Source organism: Nomia melanderi, unplaced genomic scaffold (genome assembly GCF_051020985.1).
Source record: "Nomia melanderi isolate GNS246 unplaced genomic scaffold, iyNomMela1 scaffold0428, whole genome shotgun sequence".
Classification (NCBI taxonomy): Eukaryota; Metazoa; Arthropoda; class Insecta; order Hymenoptera; family Halictidae; genus Nomia; species Nomia melanderi.
The window spans coordinates 30,001-35,000 of NW_027475543.1; the positions used below are offsets into that span (position 1 = coordinate 30,001).

General features: G+C 50.8%; 1 non-coding gene across 1 annotated transcript; it reads right to left on the minus strand.

Annotated features, from left to right (window-relative positions):
• Window positions 1-266: 266 nt before the first annotated feature.
• On the minus strand, window positions 267-421 carry LOC143176229 (5.8S ribosomal RNA). The gene has a single exon (XR_013000809.1). It is a non-coding gene; the product is annotated as a 5.8S ribosomal RNA (ribosomal RNA).
• Window positions 422-5,000: the final 4,579 nt, after the last annotated feature.

Here is a 5,000-nt window from a genome sequence, read left to right on the forward strand (position 1 = left end):
GCCGCGAACACTCACGCGAGTCCATACAAACGATTCCGATCGTTTTGCAACAACTAGAACGTACACTGTCCGTGAAATTCACAGAATTTTCGCGTGTCCGCGACAAACGCCGACGAGACACCCATCGTTCGCTCGTACGTAGCATCCTTCTCTTAACCCGACTCAGAAACGTTCTTTGCGCCCTTCGGTAAAAAAACGTTCGATCCGAAGAGGTGAACGACGGCGGGGATTTGACAGAGCTACGCAAGCAGTGTATGGTACGTAAACGACCCTCAGCCAGGCGTGGTCCAGGAATTGTATCCGTGGACCGCAATGTGCGTTCGAAATGTCGATGTTCATGTGTCCTGCAGTTCACACGTTGACGCGCAATTAGCTGCGTTCTTCATCGACCCACGAGCCAAGTGATCCACCGTTCAGGGTAATCGTATAAATTTTATATTTCACATATATAATTTTATTCTCATTTGTTCGACCTAATATCTCTCTTCTTTCAAAGAGAAGATAAAAGTTGATACCTGAATCTCCGACCAGCGCGCGAAGGAGATTCAGGCGTCGCCTTGGAGACGACACCGAAGCCTTTCGAGACGAAAAACGTTCAAGTAATATGTATATATTTCTCGACGTTCCGGGCGTATAGTGCATTCAAAAACCCGCGAAAGACGCAGAAGACTCGCACGCGTGGAAACGACGGGGATATATTTTGTATCCTACCCGATACTGAATCCATCGCGTGCAGTCGACCCTCGCGTTCTTCCGATCAGACGCATCTATTGTTGCGCGCATGTTTTCGCGTCGCATCGCGCGAAACGTTGCACGAATCGTACCGATCGATCGATTGAAAGCAAATAATGAAAAAAGACTTCACAGCTGGCTCTTTGCCGGTCATTCGTCCCATGTTATCTCTTGCCGCGAAATTGGCGCGCAAGAGTTGGGTGTCAGACGCGCGGCTTTAAAACGAGCTTCACGGCCGGTCCCTTCGTTACCGCTTTCGTTCTTTCTCTCGGAACGACCATGAACGAACACGACGAGCGACGCTACGGCATACACACGTCCACGGATTCGATTAAAAAAACAGACTTCACAGCTGGCTCTTTGCCGGTCATTCGTCCCATATTATCTCTTGCCGCGAAATTGGCGCGCAAGAGTTGGGTGTCAGACGCACGGCTTTAAAACGAGCTTCACGGCCGGTCCTCTCAATTCCGTGTACGGTACACGCAAGATGCGGGTTCCACTTCCAGACTACCCGGTCCCTTCTCTCTACGAGAATCGATAGTAGAAGAACGGCTCGAAAACGCGTCTCAGAGACTAGGGGAAAAGAAGCGGTATGCGAGCGAAACGAAAACGCATTATGGAAACGTCGCGAAACAATGTTCGACGGTTGCTCGGTTCCAATCGTGCGGCCGTTTCAATTTCTCGTGCGCTTCACCGTCCCTCCGTAACTCTGGCCGATCGCGTATACCGAAGAGCCGACACGCGCAAAAACCACAGGCATTGTATACTGTATATATATATGTTACAGTCACAGCCTTCGCGCGTTTTACTCTCCGACGCGGGGTTTCCACGACGAAAGAGAGACAGTTTCGTGGCGGGTGACTCGGCCGAATCGCTACGACGGGTATTTCTATTATAGAACGAATCATCGCCACCCTTTACCAGTGCCCGACGAAGGAATCACAAGGTCATCTGGAGTTTACAATGCCAGCGACGGTAATTCCAACGAAGACCCGATAAGTCAACTCATCGTTCTATTTCTCCCCGTACAGAAAAGCGAATCGACGCTAACGCACCTCGCGCAAGCACGAACGTTCTCTTCGCGTGGATCATCCCATCGTCGAAAGATGTAAAGACGCATTGGAGATCGTGGTCTCTGGCGGGCTCATTGCACGCCCCACTGCATATCTTTCCTCGAATCGAGAATGATTCGTCCACTAAGGCTGCGAAACTACGCGTCGAGGAAACTAGGGGAAAGAAGCGGGATGCGAGCGAAACGACAATACATTATGGAAACGTCGCGAAACAATGTTCGGCGGTTGCTCGTTTCCTCCTGCGGACGTTTCATTGCTCGGGCGCTTCACGTCCCTCCGTAACCTTCGCGCGATCGCGTGCCCCGGAGAGCCGGCAACCGGTGAACCACAGGCGTATAAACTATAGTCTTCTATAGCAAGCCTTCGGCGGTTACTCTCCGACGCGGGGATTCCACGACGAGAGAGAATTTCGTGGCGGGTGACATCGGTCGAAACGCTACGACGGGTATTTCTATTATAGAACGAATCATCGCCACCCTTTACCAGTGCCCGACGAAGGAATCACAAGGTCATCTGGAGTTTACAATGCCAGCGACGGTAATTCCAACGAAGACCCGATAAGTCAACTCATCGTTCTATTTCTCCCCGTACAGACAAGCGAATCAACGCTATCGCACCTCACGCATGCACGAACGTTCTCTTCGCGTGAATCGTCCCATCGTCGAAAGATATAGCCGCTTGGAGATCGTGGCCCATCAAGTTCTTCCGTAACTCCTGCGCGATCGCGTACCCCGGAGAGCAGGCAACCGGTGAACCACAGGCGTATAAACTATAGTCTTCTATAGCAAGCCTTCGCGTTTACTCTACGACGCGGGGATTCCACGACGAGAGAGATTTTCGTGGCGGGTGACACGGCCGAATCGCTACGACGGGTATTTCTATTATAGAACGAATCATCGCCACCCTTTACCAGTGCCCGACGAAGGAATCACAAGGTCATCTGGAGTTTACAATGCCAGCGACGGTAATTCCAACGAAGACCCGATAAGTCAACTCATCGTTCTATTTCTCCCCGTACAGAAAAGCGAATCGGCGCTATCGCACCTCACGCAAGCAGGAATGATCTCTTCGCGTGGATCGTCCCATCGTCGAAAGATGTAAGACGTACAGAAATCGTGGTCCATCACGATTATTCGTAACTCTCCGAGTCGCGTATCTGAGAGTAGGACAAACGGAGAACCACAGGCATAAATAATACTATATGTTTCTTATATAGTTAGCCTTCGCGTTTTACTCTCCGACATGGGGATTCCACGACGAGAGAGAGTTTCGTGGCGGGTGTCTCGGCCGAATCGCTACGACGGGTATTTCTATTATAGAACGAATCATCGCCACCCTTTACCAGTGCCCGACGAAGGAATCACAAGGTCATCTGGAGTTTACAATGCCAGCGACGGTAATTCCAACGAAGACCCGATAAGTCAACTCATCGTTCTATTTCTCCCCGTACAGAAAAGCGAATCGACGCTATCGCACCTCGCGCGAGCACGTAACTACTCTTCGCGTGGATCGTCCCATCGTCGAAAGATGTAAGACGCACGGAAATCGTGGCCCATCAACGTTTTTTTGTAACTCTGCCGATCGCGTATCACAGAGCCGAGACGCACATACCACAGGCGTATAATACCGTTTTCTTTCGTATGGTAAGCCTTCGCGTTTACTCTTCGGCGCGGGGTTTCCACGTCGAGAGAGACATTCGTGGCGGGTGACATCGGTCGAAACGCTACGACGGGTATTACTATTATAGAACGAATCATCGCCACCCTTTACCAGTGCCCGACGAAGGAATCACAAGGTCATCTGGAGTTTACAATGCCAGCGACGGTAATTCCAACGAAGACCCGATAAGTCAACTCAACGTTCTATTTCTCCCCGTACAGAAAAGCGAATCGACGCTGTTGCACCTCACGCAAGCACGAACGTTCTCTTCGCGTGGATCGTCCCATCGTCGAAAGATGTAAGACGCACGGAAATCGTGGCACATCACGTGTTTTCGGAACTCTGTCGACCGCGTATCTCAGAGACGACGCGCGCGAACCACTGGCATATACTATTATATATCGCGTTTTACCCTCCGACGCGGGGATTCCACGACGAGAGAGAGTTTCGTGAGCGGGTTGACTCGGAAGAAACGCTACGACGGGTATTTCTATTATAGAACGCATCATCGCCACCCTTTACCAGTGCCCGACGAAGGAATCACAAGGTCATCTGGAGTTTACAATGCCAGCGACGGTAATTCCAACGAAGACCCGATAAGTCAACTCAACGTTCTATTTCTCCCCGTACAGAAAAGCGAATCGACGCAATCGCACCATACGCGTGCACGTAAACAACTCTTCGCGTGGATCGTCCCATCGTCGAGAGACGTAAGTTTTCATAGTATGAATTCGCGTTTTACTCTCCGACGCGGGGATTCCACGACGAGAGAGAGTTTCGTGAGCGGGTTGACTCGGAAGAAACGCTACGACGGGTATTTCTATTATAGAACGCATCATCGCCACCCTTTACCAGTGCCCGACGAAGGAATCACAAGGTCATCTGGAGTTTACAATGCCAGCGACGGTAATTCCAACGAAGACCCGATAAGTCAACTCAACGTTCTATTTCTCCCCGTACAGAAAAGCGAATCGACGCAATCGCACCATACGCGTGCACGTAAACAACTCTTCGCGTGGATCGTCCCATCGTCGAGAGACGTAAGTTTTCATAGTATGAATTCGCGTTTTACTCTCCGACGCGGGGATTCCACGACGAGAGAGAGTTTCGTGAGCGGGTTGACTCGGAAGAAACGCTACGACGGGTATTTCTATTATAGAACGCATCATCGCCACCCTTTACCAGTGCCCGACGAAGGAATCACAAGGTCATCTGGAGTTTACAATGCCAGCGACGGTAATTCCAACGAAGACCCGATAAGTCAACTCAACGTTCTATTACTCCCCGTACAGAAAAGCGAATCGACGCAATCGCACCATACGCGTGCACGTAACAACTCTTCGCGTGGATCGTCCCATCGTCGAGAGACGTAAGTTTCATAGTAAGCCTTCGGCGTTTTACTCTCCGACGCGGGGATTCCACGACGAGAGAGAGAGTTTCGTGAGCGGGTTGACTCGGAAGAAACGCTACGACGGGTATTTCTATTATAGAACGCATCATCGCCACCCTTTACCAGTGCCCGACGAAGGAATCACA